Here is a 19,478-nt window from a genome sequence, read left to right as displayed (position 1 = left end):
CTCCCGTTAATTAAGTTAATTAAGCAGAGACGCCCCAGTAGCTTTGTGAGCTAGTGGCTTCTGGCGGCACCGTGTGCTCGTGACTTGTGTGATCTGGTGCAGTTGCGGCCGAGCCTCTGTGACAGGCTTGCTGCCTGCGCAGTGCAGCCGTGAGCTGTAAACATTAAAAAAACTTTGGTGTTTTTAAAATACAGCTAGCCTGAGGTTGCCTGGCTGTGACCTATTATGTGACTCAGACTGACGAGTGGATCAGCGTGTCTTAGCCTGAGTGTCTATAGATTAAACCAAAAAAGGGAGGTAGAGCTATTCGTCGGATTCGCGCTCCACTCTGATACTTATATAAACAAGGAAAATCCAACTTTAGGAGGGGAAGAGGAAGAGTGATCAAAGGGATATTGAAGCACTCAGTGTTTGATAAAATACCCCTCACACACCAAAAGGCCCCTTGGTGTCATGCTTCATCATTGGGGTCTTCGCACCCCTCTATCGGGATGCGGCGTGCTGCGACCTACGGATACGCGGGAGCACTTTCAAATTGGCTATGTGTGGTGTACAGTGTGTGGGGTATGTAATTAAAGTGAGTAGGGAACGTGGTGAAGGTTTAAAAAGTACCTGGCACTTGAGTGAAAAATAGTTTTATTCCGAACTCTGGCTGGTACTATTAAAAATGAGTGCAGGGCGAGATCAGGCTGTTATGTTAATGAACAGGATCTCTGGTGTGCTATGTTGTCGACATGTTTCGGAGACTGGCTCCTTCTTCAGGACAGGGGCACAAACTCCCTTCCCTACTCACGTCTTCTTCTACAAAAAAGTGTAAGTTTTTACAAAAAAAGTGAAATTTTTGTAGGAATAGGCTAAGTGTGCCTACAGCGGTCTGCTACAAGTACAATGACCTGCAGAAAGACAAAAACCAAAAGACTAATGGTTACCCATGTAGCGGGTAGTTGCAAGGTGCAATCGCCTTGAACCACACCATTTGCTTGTTAATAAGCTAGTAAAAAATGGACTCACACCACATACAACATAAAACACATAAAACTAGGATTTTACTGCCAGTTGTACTCATACTTGTGAAGCCTGGTTGGTGGGCTTCATGAACAGCGCGTTGGGGTGTTGCTCCAATGGCTATCTGTAGTGGAGAATGATGTAGCTGTAATTTTATAATTCATTCTCACTTACTTCTGAGGAAAAAGATGATATCTTGTGGGATGTTCTTTTCTAGGTGATATACTCACAAGGTCTGGACACTCTGATCGCCGCCTTACCCCTCGCGCTACTCCGCTGGTGTGGAGTCATGCGAAGGACATGGGTATTTATACTCTGTTTCGTTAATTGGGCGGAAACGGGAGTGTCACCATGTATGGGTGTTCCGCATGTCGGCCATACAGGACGATCGTATGTTACTGCTGCGTGAGGAGCGTCGGGCTGGTATCGTTAGTGTCCCTGTGAGCCGCTACGTCCGTGCGCATGCGCAGTTCGGGTGCAGGTTGTCTACTCTTTCGCGCATGCGCGGTGAGCACCAAGCGCACTGGGAGCGCGGTTGCGGTCCAAGTGTCAGCTAGAAGCCCCGGTTATTTGTTGAATGGTGCTGAGTGTGGATAGCGGCCTTGTTCAGTGGTCGATGAAAAATAGGAGCAATTCTTTACCCCTTGCCACGGTTTATATTAGATGACAGTTGATCATGACTGGGAAACCTTTTGATGGGATATTTACTCTGTCACCTACAGCGCAGATGTTTTTGTGGTAATTATGCTGATAGTTGGCTCCAGGGCACATCATCATTAAGCCCAATAATATGGGTGCCCAGACGGAACACCCATCTTTGTTCCTTTTGGAATAGGCCAGCATCAGTGGGCAACTGTTCGATTATTGTCCATTTCAAATCGTTGACGCAATGTTGCATTGTGAGAAAATGTGTGGCCATTTTCGTCGTGCTTTTCTTACATCTCACATTGCTTTTGTGTTCATTCAATCGTGTTTTGACGGCTCGTGTTGTCATTCCCACATATTCAAGATTGCATGGGCACTTTATGAGGTAGATAACGTTTTTTGAGTTACAGTTTTAATAGTACCAGCCAGAGTTCGGAATAAAACTTTTTTTCACTCAAGTGCCAGGTACTTTTTAAACCTTCACCACGTTCCCTACTCACTTTAATTACATACCCCACACACTGTACACCACACATAGCCAATTTGAAAGTGCTCCCGCGTATCCGTAGGTCGCAGCACGCCGCATCCCGATAAAGGGGTGCGAAGACCCCAATGATGAAGCATGACACCAAGGGGCCTTTTGGTGTGTGAGGGGTATTTTATCAAACACTGAGTGCTTCAATATCCCTTTGATCACTCTTCCTCTTCCCCTCCTAAAGTTGGATTTTCCTTGTTTATATAAGTATCAGAGTGGAGCGCGAATCCGACGAATAGCTCTACCTCCCTTTTTTGGTTTAATCTATAGTCTAGGCAGCGCGCAGCTGCGGGAGTAACCCTATCACACCACAACACATAATCACATACACTAGGTAACTGTAGACCACAGCGCGAAAGAGTAGACAACCTGCACCCGAACTGCGCATGCGCACGGACGTAGCGGCTCACAGGGACACTAACGATACCAGCCCGACGCTCCTCACGCAGCAGTAACATACAATCGTCCTGTATGGCCGACATGCGGAACACCCATACATGGTGACACTCCCGTTTCCGCCCAATTAACTAAACAGAGTATAAATACCCATGTCCTTCGCATGACTCCACACCAGCGGAGTAGCGCGAGGGGTAAGGCGGCGATCAGAGTGTCCAGACCTTGTGAGTATATCACCTAGAAAAGAACATCCCACAAGATATCATCTTTTTCCTCAGAAGTAAGTGAGAATTAATTATAAAATTACAGCTACATCATTCTCCACTACAGATAGCCATTGGAGCAACACCCCAACGCGCTGTTCATGAAGCCCACCAACCAGGCTTCACAAGTATGAGTACAACTGGCAGTAAAATCCTAGTTTTATGTGTTTTATGTTGTATGTGGTGTGAGTCCGTTTTTTACTAGCTTATTAACAAGCAAATGGTGTGGTTCAAGGCGATTGCACCTTGCAACTACCCGCTACATGGGTAACCATTAGTCTTTTGGTTTTTGTATTTCTGCAGGTCATTGTACTTGTAGCAGACCGCTGTAGGCACACTTAGCCTATTCCTACAAAAATTTCACTTTTTTTGTAAAAACTTACACTTTTTTTGTAGAAGAAGACGTGAGTAGGGAAGGGAGTTTGTGCCCCTGTCCTGAAGAAGGAGCCAGTCTCCGAAACATGTCGACAACATAGCACACCAGAGATCCTGTTCATTAACATAACAGCCTGATCTCGCCCTGCACTCATTTTTAATAGTACCAGCCAGAGTTCGGAATAAAACTTTTTTTCACTCAAGTGCCAGGTACTTTTTAAACCTTCACCACGTTCCCTACTCACTTTAATTACATACCCCACACACCGTACACCACACATAGCCAATTTGAAAGTGCTCCCGCGTATCCGTAGGTCGCAGCACGCCGCATCCCGATAGAGGGGTGCGAAGACCCCAATGATGAAGCATGACACCTGTGGAAAAGTAAATTTTGTCATGTTCTATGTCCCTACGTGTCATCCATCATATGTTATGTGTGCATGATTAAATATGCATATGTATTCCCCATGTCCGATTCAAGACGCAATTATAGTTGTGTCCACCTCTGGTATGTCATTTCCCAGTCCTCATGAGTAATATGAGTATCAGGCCTATGTAAAGTTATGTTGCCACGTTTCTCAGTGTGCACGTTATTTCATTATAAAGTCCCCGTTTCTAGGCCTCAACAGGGCCCGGACACCAGATTCAGCTCCTGTCTCCTGAAGCCTCGCTGAGGAGCGATACAGCCCCCACCTGTATCCTCGACCTTTCACTTACTTCCTGCCTCGCAGTGCCCGGTGCAGCTTGGCTCTGCCTCTGAGTCTGCCAAGACTATGTTATGATTCCAGCTATCAGTTTAGTCCTCCTTCTCTGCATTCCCAAGCTACTGAACTGCATCAATAGTTTCCGTCATTGTCTAGCCTATTCGGCCCCATGTTAAGAGAAATACTGTATTTAATGGTCATTTAATATTCTTCATCACGCACTACATGTAGAATAAATGCATGCTCTAGCCTTAGAGTCTGTTAGCTTTTCCCCTCATGACTTCTAGTTTATATCAACATGTTCCCTAAACATTAGATACCAGATAGGGTTTAGGTACATGTCGCTCCGACCCTCCAGACTTTAGTCTCTGCTCCTAGCACAGAGTTCATAGCCCCCAGCTTCTCCTAGTAACACGTCATTGCCAGTTTGCGCGCACCATCAGGTTAGAGGTCCCGGCTCCTTAGGTAGCCCCCTCCAATGTTTCCGCCCATTCATGACATATTCTGTTATATTTGCATCACATGTCTATGTGCACACCCAGTTACACCCTCTTTAGCCCTTATCTTTCGCGACTGTTTCGCGTCATGCCTCTTGCTCCACCCACTGCTACGCCCATTGCAATGTAATGCTATGTGTTGGCGTTATGTATATATGCTCATGTATTGTTATTAAAAAGTGTTCCCAGTTCCGATCCTGTTGGTGAGCCATTCTAGACCCTGACCGCGGCAGCGCTGCCAGGCTTGCCATCCTATTCCGTGCAGGTTGTCCTGTTCCTGTCCTTATGCTGTAATAAACCTGCAAAACTCCTACTACCTCGAATTTTGACTCTTATTTATTGAGCTATCTGTTATTCATTCATTCATTCAAAAATAGATCCGGTATTATTTATTTATATACCACATAATGGCGCCCGAACAGGGACTTGCCCTTTCCCCACGCGTCGGTGAAGCCACGCCGACCCCCTGACCCTCTGCAGTCGTGACGGAACTCTTCTGCGCAGTGGCAGATATTTCTGCTCAAGTATCCCTCAGGCCCACGGAGAAGACGGAGGAGGCGGTCCAGCATCCAAACGAGACGGTGGAGGAACGCGGCGAGTCCCGACCAGAGCCCAAGCCAAGAGTACAAGGTCCGAGGTATCCGGAGGTCCACCCGTAACTGAAGTCCGAAGTTCGTCGTCATCGTCGTAGCAGTGCAGTCCAGTCCGAGGCCTTCCGTTCTTGCTGCCCGGTGAGTACCGTTACTGGGGTGGTATCTAGACAGGGTCAATTTAAATTGACTCTGGTCTGTGGGTTGGTGGTACACAGTCCCACAAACGAAGTGTCCACTTCGGTGGATGCGGGTCCTGACGTGTCTCTTTAAGAGACCGGTAAGTTTCGTACTGTTTCAGCAGTGCATCTAGTTCCTGTTCTAGTCAGTTCTGTTCTCGAGAAAATTCATGTATTCTGTGTTCCGTATTCCAGGTAGTATTCTGTTCGAACTGTTATTTTAAATGTTTTTCATGTATTTTAATGTCGTGGCATGAATGGGGAATAAGTATCATGTTTATTGTGTATTGTATTGTGTCTAGATTACAGTCCAGTCATGCCCTTATTTTCCAAGTTACGTCAGTTAAAAACTAGAAAGGGTCTGCTGGAAGCAGCAGTTCCCGTCCCGCCCAGGGACAGTCCAGGTCACTTCATGTATCAGAAACATGGCATAAGTGCCATATTGTATCTAGATTTATGGGTAGAGTATACCAAACAGTTAGAAGAAAAGTATAGATGGCCCGTATCGGGTACATGGGATGCCGAATGCATCATGCGAGTAGAAGAAGCATTATGGAGAAAGAAAGCCAGACAATCACAGAAAGATGCCATCGAGCTATGGCGCAAAGAAGCTCATAAAAGAACCGAAAAAGAAATCAGAAAGTCAGAACTAAGTAGAGAATCCCAAGAACGAGCCCAAGAAAGAGAATTAATCGAGATAGGTGAACAAGTCAAAACTGAACAGAGAGACAGACAGAGGCATGCCCTTATTAAGGGTATGTATCCTCTTCTTGCCGAGGGCTTGCCAAAAGCGACCCCGGAGGCATCTAGTAATTTCCCGCCACCGTTAGTTCCGACCAAGCTACGTCACAAACCGACCGCAGCTGATATTTTCATCTCGTCCTATTTGGACGACACAATCCCTGAATATGTAAATCCTGTCCGCGCTCCGCCAGTCCCTGTAAATCAGGTAATTCCTACTCCCCCAGACACCGGGGTGCCCTTAACAGCCCCCCCGGGTCAGCCCGCCATACAAGTCCAGCCCACGTTACAATTACCCACCCTGCCAGGACGAAAAGCATCAGTTGATGATTCTAGTTTAGGGGCTGCAGGAGGAGGTCTTCCTCAAACCCCGCCGCCATACAAGCGTTTATCAGCACTCGAATTACATGCTCAAGCATCACAGCGTACTCCTAAAAATAATAAGTCTGTTGCAGAGATCAGGCAAACCCTTGGCGAATGTGTCTATGACCCAGTTCCAGGCGAGTTTAATATGGTTTTATATTCCGTACGCGTAAGGAGAGTGACCGAGTATCTAGTCACCCTGCCGAATATGAAAGAAGATCTAGACAGAATATATCGTTTCATCCGTACAGGGGATGACCCACAAAGTATTAGTGATGCCATGTCTCAAAGGAAAGCCGAGATTCAGCGCATGATATTAAAGTTCTTAATTAACTGTCTAATAAGAGAACAGGATCATCCGTCTAAAGACCCGGAAGAAATGAAAACTCTAACAAAGTGGAGTGATAATATAGCCGAAGGAAAGCACAATACCATTGGTGCCATGGAAAGTATGTACAAGAAAATCCGTAGAGAGATAATAAAGATACACGAACAGCGTAAAGCAGCACAAGTAAGCGAGAAAGAAAGTACCTCTGATCCTGAAGAAGAAGACGATGAGAATACCGCCAGAATAGCGTATGTAGGAAAACCTAGATTTCCAGATCGCCATTTATGTCTAGAACACAAGCCAATTTCCCATCATTCAGCACCAGAACAAGGTTCCCTAGAACAAGTATTCCAAGCTACCGATCACATTCTGAAATCACGAATCGGTTATAGTGAGTTAAGTACTATGCATGAACAAGAAATAGTTCGGTCAGCAGTCCGATGGATTACTGATTCTACCACTTTTCCAGACGAAATAGTGGCACAAATGTTTCTGAAAATGCCCCCAGCCGAGCAGCGACTGGTGGGTATGTATATGATTCAGCACCTCATTACTCTGTATGAGGGTCAACATTCTGATCCCGGCCCGTTACATGATATCCTGAACGAGTTACTCCAGTACAGATGGAGAGGTCTAGGTACCGATTTAATTAGTGTCATTCTAGAACAACGCCATAAATATAGAATGTTCTTGAACCCGCATTTCGTTCATGTCTCACCCCCAGAAAGTAAATCATTCTACATAGACAGACAGAATCCGTTACGAGAAGTCCACCCAGTCAGAGGAGCGGGTGGCGAAATGCAGCGAGTGTTTGTATACACTCCAATCACAAAGATGGAACTTCTAGAGATGAAGAAATTAATTCCCTGTCATGACAAAGATCCAGCAGGGTACCATAGAGAATTAAAAGATATGCTCCGTATGGGAGAATACACATACCCGGATATAATTAAAATGTTAAAGGTTCTGTTGCCCGCAGGGGTGTATGAAAAGCTCAAAGAGAAAGAATGGGAGGTGGGAGAGAAAAAGATAGATTGGGCAGTCCTAGAAGCAGAAGATAAGATACGTGTACCAGGTACTGGTCTAGGAGAGAAATGTAAAGAATTACCAGAATTATTGATTCAAGTTTTACCCAGATTATTGACAACTAGAAAAGAAGACTGGGATGCAATCTCAGCCTGTAAACAGAAACAAGATGAAGATATTAGTGATTTTTATTCTAGGTTTGAAAAGTGCTTTAGTATCAACAGTGGTCTCAAGACAAGTAGTGAGTCGTACCCTCACCTTTTCGTTACTAAATTAGTCGAGAATTCAAGTCCACCAATTAAAAACCGAGTTCTGAAAGTCGAAAGTACCTGGCAAGCTAATACTCCGTCCCAGATGCTCCAGATGCTCCAGTATCACCAGAATAGAATCAGAGAAGAACAAGAACACGAAAGAAAACGTATGAAAGACACAAAAATGAAAGTGCTAGTTGCACAATCTGTTCCTCACGACAGTCAGAAGAGGGGTCCGAATCAAGCCAGTCATCCTGCAGCACCCGTTAAAGGGAACTGCAATTATTGTAAACAGCCAGGTCATTTCATAAACGAGTGTACAGTTCTGAAACATAACATAGCTACTGGTAAGACTAAAGAAAGACCACGTCCGCCTAGACAAGAACAAGTTTCACAGACTCCTCAGTCACAGAATGCACCACAGACAGTTACAGCACCGCAGCCTATTGCTGCAACACAGCATGTTACATCGCAGATGTACCAGTATGCACAGTCTGAGTATCCAGAGTATCAGCAGTATTCATGAAACAGCCTAGAGAGGGAGGTAGGCTTGCCTCTCATCGAGATACCTGTAGATCAAGAGGGTCCCTATGTTCACAGTCAAGTATTAGGGAAAGACAGAAAGTTTTTGATTGATACAGGGGCAAGTAGGACCACAATTAGTCACGCCGAAGTTCCAGGGGCTCCGCTCTCAGGCTCTAGAAATGTTTCCCTTGGATTTTCAGGAAAGCCTATCGTAAATGAGATTTCAAAGCCAGTCACTCTAGAAGTAGGTCCATTGTCCCGCACTACTGATCTGTTACTTACTAAGTCATGTCCAGAAAATCTGTTAGGCATTAAGACATTGAAAGAGTTAGGTGCAGTTATATGTTGTTCCCCCGAGGGAATACGATTGTTCCTACGTGACTTTAAGGGTCACTATGTATTACGAGATTTTGATCCGAGATTGTCTTATGTCCCGCAGCATTTATGGGCGCAAGGTCCAACTGATGTAGGTTACATGCAAATCACACCCCATCGTGTGACTCTCAAACCAGGTGTAGTGTTACCACGAATCAGGCAGTATAGATTGCCACCTGAGGCTGTAGCAGCCTTATCCAAAATTATAGACGAGCTCATGGCTCAAGGAGTAGTTGTAGAAACTGACTCCAATGTATGTAACTCTCCGATCATTCCAGTCATGAAACGTACTGATCCAAATGCACCCCCAGTATATCGATTAGTGATTGATTTACGAGAACTTAACAAATGTATTATTCCTCAGTACCCAGTTGTCCCAGATATCTCTTCCCTATTGACAGCCATTGATTCCGAAGCCATGTTCTTTACAGTAATCGATCTTAAGAATGCATTTTTTAGTGTTCCCATCCATCCAGACAGCCAGTTTCTTTTCGGATTTTGTTTAAATGGAAGGAGCTATATGTTTACACGAGCTCCTCAAGGTTTCACAGAAAGTCCTAGTATTTACAGTCAAGCACTTAAGAGACAACTAGACAATATTCACATGCCAACTGACACTGCCCTGCTCCAGTATGTCGATGATCTATTGATCACAGCCCGTTCTGAACGTGACTGCGAGCGAGCGTCACTGACGGTTCTGTATTTCCTAGCCGAGATGGGGCACAAGGTGTCCCCTTCGAAGCTTCAATTCTGTGTCCAGCAAGTGGTTTACTTAGGACACTTGCTGTCCAAGAGGGGTAGGCAGTTGACACCCGATCGCATCCAGTTGATAGCGAGTCTTCCTCAGCCCAGGACCCAGAAGGAGGTACGTGCCTTTATTGGCCTTACTTCTTACTGCAGACAATGGATTCCTCAGTATGCGTTTCTAGCCAAGCCACTGATACAGTTAACGACACAGGAGACAGCCGCACCGACTGTCCTCCCTTGGACATCTGAACATACACTTAGTTTCAACGAGTTAAAGAAAGCTTTATGTCAAGCTCCAGTTCTAGCTACACCGAACTACAGTAAGCCTTTTACACTTTTCGTCACTGAACGCGAAGGTACAGCATTATCTGTTCTCACACAAGATCAAGCAGGACAATACAAGCCGTGTGCTTATTTTTCTAGCACATTAGATCCAGTCGCCCAGGCTTTGCCCGCGTGCCTCAAGTCAGTTGCAGCCACAGCACTAGCTATCAGACAAAGTGATTCCATAGTTTTAGGACACTCCCTGACAGTACAAGTTCCACACTCCGTGGAAGTTCTTTTAAATAGAACACAAACACAGCACTTGACAATTGCACGTTTAACGGGTTATGAATTGACACTGTTCCAGCCACACATAGAAATCAGACGCTGCAACGTCCTGAACCCTGCTACATTGTTACCATCAGCTAATTCGAATTCTGCCACACATGACTGTGTGGAAGTAGTTAACATTACGACAAAGCCAAGACAAGACCTGACAGACATTCCGTTACTAGATCCCGACCTGACACTTTATGTGGATGGGTCATGTATGAGAACTAGTACAGGAGATTTAGTTGCCGCGTATGCAGTGACTACTGACACTGAAGTTATTAAGACACACCGTATTGACACTCTGTCCGCTCAAGCAGCAGAGCTAGTTGCTCTGACACAAGCTTGTATACACGCCAAGAACCTGAAAGTTAATATTTACACAGATTCACGCTACGCATTTGGAGTCGTACACGACTTTGGAGTGCTCTGGCAGGAGAGAGGTTTCATGACTTCTCATGGAACCAAAATTCAGCATGGTTTCCTTATCCAAGCTCTGTTAGATGCAATACATTTACCGACATCCATTGCTATTATGAAATGCAAAGCACATACGAAAGTTACTGACATTATTTCCCAAGGTAATGATCTAGCAGATCGCACAGCCAAGCTTACAGCACAGACTCCAGACATTCAAGTTAATCCGACACAGACACAAACTCCAGATCTGACTACATGTATGACAGTTAAGGACCCCACCCAGGATGTCATAGATATCCAGTTACATGCTACTCCCGATGAAATCAAGAAATGGTCTGAACAAGGAGGGGTCCAGACAGATCAAGGATGGGTGACGAAGGGAAGAACCACATGGTTTCTCCCCGACTCTATGGTTCAAGTTATCATTAATACTGCACATAGTCCAGCACATTTAGGAGAAAAAGCAATGTTAGACAGTATCCAGAACATTTGGTTCAACAAGCATTTACGAGCTGCAGCCAAGCAGAAAGTCCGTACCTGTATGATATGTTGTCAGTTTAATCCAGGTAAAAGTGTCCCGGTGGAACAAGGGGGATTCCAGCCTCCTGACCACCCTTTTGAGGTCCTCCAGATGGATTATATTCAGATGGAGCGATGTCGAGGTTTCAAGTATGTTCTTGTAGTTGTATGCGCTTTGTCCAGATGGACAGAAGCATATCCAGTCCCAGATTACACAGCCGCGACCACTGCCAAGCAGTTGGTTCGTGAGTTTTTCCCTCGATATGGACTCCCTAGAGTCGTATATTCTGATAACGGTCAGCCATTCTCATCTGAACTCATGAAGCACGTTTCCCTGTTGTTAGGGTACCAGTGGAAGTTTCATTGTGTACGCCATCCTGAAGCAGCTGGTCTGGTCGAGAGACATAATCAGACTCTGAAAATCCGAATTGCCAAAATATGTAAAGACAAAGGTGTGGACTGGCTAGTAGCTCTGCCAGTTGCTTTGTTTTATATGCGCATGGTCGCACATTCCAGATCAGGTCTGTCCCCGTATGAGGTCGTTTTCGGCCGCCCCCCTAACATGTGGGGTACTCCTAGACCCCGAAGTATTACTGATGTTTCATGTAATATGCTGACAGATTACCTAGCTTCCTTGATGTCTGCCCTCAACTCATGTCGTTCACAGGTTGCCGCCGCATTTCCAGACAATACCGAGGTGGCCCCGCATGAAATCGTTCCAGGTTCAATGGTCCTCGTACGTAACTTCGACAGATCAAGTCCGCTGGAGCCACGTTGGAAGGAGCCCCGTCAGGTCCTCCTCACCACCCGTACAGCCGTGAAATTGGAAGGACGCCGCGGCTGGGTACACCTTTCGCACGTCAAGAAATTCTACGGATTAAAGCCGGTCTCCAAGAACATTTCCCAGGATTTAAAAACTTGTCAAAACATTGTTCCTAAGGACTGTCCCGCAAATGACATTGGCACAACCCCTCCCCTGTTAGAGAAAACTCCGCAGCAGGAGTATAAGCAAAAGCTACGGTCTAGTAAAATAAGTCAGCCAGTTTGATTGTCTAAGTCCTCCCCTAGGTGAAACGGTTAGACTGTTTCTGACATGTATAAAATAGACCCCCATAGTGAGAGAGTCAGTCAAAACTCAATCCGATGTATCGTTTTTCTAAGTTTCATATTATTTCTCAGCCTTTTGACTTCCTGCACTAGTTACGCATTTTATCTGTGTTTTCCAGTTCCTCATGTAAATAAGCATTCTAATGTTACAGTAGAGCACACGTTTAGTGATCTGCCTCCTCATGAATATTCATACCGCCTCGCTATGCGTAACAATACTTTTATCCGCATGTTGCATTATTCACACCAGACCAGCAATGCCACTAATTGTTGGGTGTGTGGTCGACTCCCCCCTTTCCAGACGTCAAAGGGAGTTCTGCCACTCTTTCCTTATCCTTTTTCACATAATGGTTCGTGTGGAGCATGGTCCACGTTAACGTCATCCTCAACAGATATGTCTTTTCTTAACAGCACATGTTTCCCAGACAAGCATGGTCCCCCCCACAGAACAGGTTTAGATCTAGAAAATGAAGTGTACAATTTAGGTAACTATTCGTCGAATTTTATGGTCCTGAATGTTCAGTCTGATACTACTCCAGACTCACCTGCTATTTCAGTGTTACCAGTCAAAGGCGAATTATGTGTTCGTAATTATGGTTCTGTACATGTAGGACATAGTGATTGTACTACTATTGTCAAGTATAGTGACAGTGGGAAATCTATTTTTAAAGCTTCACGTCATTCTTATTTTGTTTGTGGTCAAACTGCATATGTTCGTCTGCCCCTCGATTGGGAGGGAACCTGTTACATTGCCTTCCTACTGCCACCTGTTTTTCTAGCCCCACCTGACTACCATAGGAATTCCTACCTAGTACATACTAGACACAAGAGAAATCTCCCGATTGTCGACTATACTGAAACTGCTGCAGAGCAATTCATTGATATTGATAAAGGTGTTTTCCCTTATTTAGGTACAGTTGTAAATAGTAAGCTAATCCGTAGGTTAACAAGAACCCTTGAAGCTGTAGTAGATGAGACTGCCTCCGCTCTAGGTAACTTAACCGAAGAGCAATCCTTTATGAGAATTGTTGTGCTCCAGAATCGTCTCATCCTTGACGTCATACTGGCCGATAGGGGCGGGGCCTGTAGACTCATCGGATCCAGTTGCTGCATTTTCATTCCAAATAACGCGCCGTCTGTTTATTCAGCTATAACCAGACTTCATAAAATTGCCCATCTGTTACACCAAGATCCAGGCACCTGGACATGGTCCGGTTGGTTCTGGAATATAATTTCCGCCTGGGGATGGAAAGTCCTGTCCTTTCTAGGTATCGCAGTAGCGATCATATTCAGCTGCTGCCTCTGTATACAATGTGGCCCTGCGATTTGCGGCATGTGTGCTACCTCTTGTATTCCTAGTCCCAAGCCCCGTTCTAAATCTCGTTCCAAGACAATTCGAGATGAACAAATGGTACTGTATGAAATGATAGATGGCATCATGAATATTGATGTTTCCTGATGGAAACGTAGTGACAAGGAGGGAATGTGGAAAAGTAAATTTTGTCATGTTCTATGTCCCTACGTGTCATCCATCATATGTTATGTGTGCATGATTAAATATGCATATGTATTCCCCATGTCCGATTCAAGACGCAATTATAGTTGTGTCCACCTCTGGTATGTCATTTCCCAGTCCTCATGAGTAATATGAGTATCAGGCCTATGTAAAGTTATGTTGCCACGTTTCTCAGTGTTCACGTTATTTCATTATAAAGTCCCCGTTTCTAGGCCTCAACAGGGCCCGGACACCAGATTCAGCTCCTGTCTCCTGAAGCCTCGCTGAGGAGCGATACAGCCCCCACCTGTATCCTCGACCTTTCACTTACTTCCTGCCTCGCAGTGCCCGGTGCAGCTTGGCTCTGCCTCTGAGTCTGCCAAGACTATGTTATGATTCCAGCTATCAGTTTAGTCCTCCTTCTCTGCATTCCCAAGCTACTGAACTGCATCAATAGTTTCCGTCATTGTCTAGCCTATTCGGCCCCATGTTAAGAGAAATACTGTATTTAATGGTCATTTAATATTCTTCATCACGCACTACATGTAGAATAAATGCATGCTCTAGCCTTAGAGTCTGTTAGCTTTTCCCCTCATGACTTCTAGTTTATATCAACATGTTCCCTAAACATTAGATACCAGATAGGGTTTAGGTACATGTCGCTCCGACCCTCCAGACTTTAGTCTCTGCTCCTAGCACAGAGTTCATAGCCCCCAGCTTCTCCTAGTAACACGTCATTGCCAGTTTGCGCGCACCATCAGGTTAGAGGTCCCGGCTCCTTAGGTAGCCCCCTCCAATGTTTCCGCCCATTCATGACATATTCTGTTACATTTGCATCACATGTCTATGTGCACACCCAGTTACACCCTCTTTAGCCCTTATCTTTCGCGACTGTTTCGCGTCATGCCTCTTGCTCCACCCACTGCTACGCCCATTGCAATGTAATGCTATGTGTTGGCGTTATGTATATATGCTCATGTATTGTTATTAAAAAGTGTTCCCAGTTCCGATCCTGTTGGTGAGCCATTCTAGACCCTGACCGCGGCAGCGCTGCCAGGCTTGCCATCCTATTCCGTGCAGGTTGTCCTGTTCCTGTCCTTATGCTGTAATAAACCTGCAAAACTCCTACTACCTCGAATTTTGACTCTTATTTATTGAGCTATCTGTTATTCATTCATTCATTCAAAAATAGATCCGGTATTATTTATTTATATACCACACACCAAGGGGCCTTTTGGTGTGTGAGGGGTATTTTATCAAACACTGAGTGCTTCAATATCCCTTTGATCACTCTTCCTCTTCCCCTCCTTTAGCCTGAGTGTCTGCAGAGTGCACCATCATGCCGTGTGCTCTTGCAACTGTGCGGCTGCGGGCCCCTGCTCAGTGCTGTGCATCTCATGCTGTTGCCGCTGGAAGCCACGGACCGAGAAAATACAGCAGACTGAATTCCTCTTCTATTTCAAGTAAAGTGTGAGTTAAGTTACTACATCCAATCAACAACGTGCTGCGCATCAGGCAAAGCCGTGACGGACTTTGTACAGTCATGTCAGACAGTTAAAGTGAAGAGGTCATCGGGGGCACGTTATATTCACCCAATGTGAGTCGATTAATAGTGTTTATATAATCTTCCCGAAGCAGTATTCTTATTACGACTTGCTCCGACACAATTAAATTGGCAGATCAGATCGCAATACCACAGAGCGGCACAAGTCTAATGATCAGATCATCATCTGAAAATTGTATTTCACACTATAGCATCTGCAGCAGGCAGGGCTGCTCTGTCTCATCATCCTGAGTGAGTCTGGTTTATCTGCAGTCTGATCTAATACACAGTAAATCTGCAGGCCGCAGGGCTGCTCTGTCTCTGTCTCCTTAAAATTGGGCACCAATAGTAAGTTTTATCTTCACAGTCACTACAGGTCAGTGCATGACAGTTTTACCAGGCAGGGCTCTCTCTGCACTGGGGCCGGGTGGGGGGTGGGAGGGGTTAGCGAGGGGGTACTGTCATTCCTCAGAGACCCCCTGTCTGCTCTCATGATCACAGAGTTGTTACTTCAGTCACAGTGCGGCGCACACCACGCATTGCAGATGATATGAGATCTGATAATTGAGACACACAGTAAAATCGGAAGGTGCAGGGCTGCTCTGTCTCGTCATCCTTGAGGTTTACATCTAGATCTGAGATTTCATTTCGAATTTAGTCACAGACTAATAATGTCAGCCCTGGTCACAGGGCTGCTCTGTCTTGTCATCCTACTTGGGTACCAGGAGGGAGCACTAGGGTTAGTGTCCTTCCATTTATGCTGCTCTGCAGCAGTTTAAATAAGTTCTTGGAGTTTCTCGTTGCTCAAATGGCTGTCATTTCTGATATTTAGAAGTTTCCCTCGTCTTCACTGCATGATTTTTGCTGGCGAGAAAGTGTCACTCATAGTCGTTGAAATGTCACTCATAATTTCACTGAAATTATAAAAATGTCACACATAGCAATCTGAGACCTTGGCAGCTATGCATAGGGTGAAAACAAACAAGCATTTACAATGCAATGGTCTCGTCTTTGTTAAAGTTAGAGCTATTGGCATTGCAAATGTTATTGTTTTCATGTATTGTTTTTTTTTTAAACCAATAAATATATGGTATTCTCATTTACAATGGCAATCAGGGGCGGCTGGTGACATTTTACAGTGGTGAGGCGCAAACTGATTTGCGAGTGCAGGCCCCAGGCCACTCAGGCCAGCGGCGACCCCCCCCCCTCCCGACCCACATACACAACACTCAAAGAAATGTATTCACACACGCATACACACAAACACATCCATTCACAACACTCCACCAAACATTCATGCATACACGCACGCTCGCACCAAACACTTTAAAATTAAAAAAAAACAGACACTCTTACCTTGCTGCCGGTCCCGGTCCGCGCCACCTCTGGGCTCTGCTCCCCACACGTCACAGGCTCACAGCGCCCCTGGCCAATCCTGGCGCCAGGGGCACAGGTACCTTCTCGCCTGCAGCACGCCCATTAGGGCTCCTAATGGGCATGCGCAACTCCGCAAAAACACAAGTGCGCATGCGTGGGCACGGGTAAAAATTCACCCTCCATCCCCACGCATGCACACTTGTGTTGCCGCCTGTACAATCATGTCAATCAATCAACATGACGTCCGCCCGGCGGTCTGACGTCATGTTGATTCATTGACATGATTGTCACAGTCTTAACTCAAAATAGCAGAGGGAGCTGCGGGCGGCTTTGGGCAGGGGGGGCTACACCCCCACGCCCCAATGGGCGAACCGCGCCTGATGGCAATAGGTAAGCATTAGAGAGTAGTAGAGAGTATTAGCAGTTATTAATAGTTAGTAGAGAGTGACTAGTTGATTAATAGAGCGTGTTCTTGTATAGAGTAGAGTAGGAGTTAGTTGTAGGCAATAGTAGTGAGTAGTGTAGATTAGTGGAGAGTAGTATAGAGTGAGTAGTAGATAGTGTGTAGAGAGCGTGTAGGATTTAGTGAGTAGTAGAGACAGAGTAGTAGTGAGTAATGAAAAGTACTAGAAAGAAATAGATGTAGAGTAGTGAGTTATAGATAGTATATGGAGTAGTATATCTATTTAGTAGAGTGAGTAGCAAATGACTTTTAAAATAGAGTATATATTAGAGAGCAGTAGTTAGTTAGTACTTTTTAGTGTTAGAGTGTAGTAGAGAGTAGTAGAGAGTGAGTATAAAATTGTGGATAGTGTAATTTAGTGAGTTGTGAGGAGTGTGACTTGTATGTAGTAGAGAGTAGTTAGAGGGTGTATTAGAGTGATTAGTTGAGTTAGTAGTAGAGTGTGAATTGATAGTATTAGAGAGTAGTAGAGATTGAGTAATGTGTGAGTAGCTTACAGTAGTAGTAGATTGAGTAGTTAGTAAAGTGTAGTAGAGTATTAGATAGTTATAATACAGAGTGTTATAGTGAGTAGTAATGAGTGAGTAGTATTTTGTAGATATATTTATTAGAATAGTTTGAGTAGGGTATTATAATCTGAGTATTAGAGAGTTAGTAGTAGAGAGTGAGTTGTAGAGTGAGTAATAGTGAGTAGTAGTTTTATATAGTGTGTAGCAGAGTAGTAGTTAGTACTATAAAGTAATAGGTATTAATACCGTAAATAGTTAGTAGTATAATTATTTTGAGTTGTAGAGTGTGTAGTAGAGAATTATTATTAGTGAGTCTCGCCTTTGCAAAAGTTAGAGCTATTGTCATTGTAAATGGCAAAAAAATTATTTATGTGTTTGTTGGTTTTGAAAACAAATGAATGGCATTGTCATTTACAATGCCAATAGCTTAATCTCTCGCAAATGCCACACACAAACACACAGATCCACACAGAGCCCCACACACATACACACCTACAGAGCCACACACATACAGAGCCACACACACACATAGAGCCACACACACTCAGCCACACACAGACAAGTGTCTGTTTTGGACTCTTGTGGGGGCTGAAACCTACCTCGTTTTTCTGCCCAGATGCTGCTTTTCCTGGTCCCCCCTCCCGCAGCCGCCACTTCACATCTGCGGCCGCTGAGAGGAGGAGGAGGACTACCGGTCCCAGACTCCTTTGCGACGGAAGCCGCCACCGCAATTTCCGCGCCCGGAGGCGCCTTAAATTACAGCTCAGCCCCGGTGGAGCAGGTGCTGTTTTGGACTCTTGTGGGGGCTGTAACCTACTTCGTTTTTCTGCCCAGACGCTGCTTTTCCTGGTCCCCCCTCCCGTCGCCGCCACTTCACATCTGCGGCCGCTGAGAGGAGAAGGAGGACTACTGGTCCCAGGCTCCTTTGCGGCGGAAGCCGCCACCGCAATTTCCGCGCCCGGAGGTGCCTTAAATTACAGCTCAGCCCCCGCGTCGCGGGATTGCGCGCGGGTCGTCCCGGGACAAGGGCGGGACCATTTGTGGCCGTTAGGGGCCGAGAGAGGCCGGGCCGGGCCACCCCTCTTGGTCTGTGGACTTGAATTTTCTAGTTTTTAATGTTTCTTAGGTACCAAACTGGTATCTTTGTATTTTAGTATTGTAGCAATCATTGTGTTAAGGATTTATTTCTTGTTTTAATAAGAGCTTATTTTTTAAGAGCTCATTATTTTTGTATGTTTAGTGCTGATCTTTCTGGCGTATGGTGACATTAGTGTATTGCTGTTAATATTAATCATCATTTTTTGTACACTATAGTGCCAAATAATGGGGGAAATTATTCCTGTACAACCTGCCCCTATTATGAAACATTGAGTAGCTTTAAATCCTCCGCTACCTAGTCTGACAGCAATTGATAGTATGCTGCAGAAAACTATCGGGGTGGTGGCCTCTGCCATTAAAAGCACAGAAAGGCGCCTTTCGCTCCCTGCTGGTACCCATCCTCCCCTGCCTGCCACAAATACATCGGTGTTTACAATTAATTCTCAGGACTCGATATTGGCTCCATCCTTTGCTGCACTGCCAGGGGCTCATCCTATTCCACTAACTTACGATATTGTTCCCATGATGGTTAATGTATCTTCTGAACCCCTCCCCTCTTTAAGAAGGTTATCGTTGACCCCCACAATTTTGCCAATTGACGTAATTTCTGACCCTCCACTTTTGGTTGAGGATCTTATAGAAAATGGGGGGTGTGACACGCCACCAAGCCCAATCTCTCTTTCTGCCTCACTGTTAAGTGTAAATAGTGATAGCCCGCGTGTAATGACCAGAGGGCAGAAGGCTAGAAGCAAATCAAAACATATTAACAAGGAAGGTCTAATTGCAAAAAATGTTAAAGGGAATGCTG

Source organism: Lissotriton helveticus, chromosome 9, assembly GCF_964261635.1.
Source record: "Lissotriton helveticus chromosome 9, aLisHel1.1, whole genome shotgun sequence".
NCBI classification, from domain to species: Eukaryota; Metazoa; Chordata; class Amphibia; order Caudata; family Salamandridae; genus Lissotriton; species Lissotriton helveticus.
Note: the sequence above shows the minus strand (reverse complement) of the source record.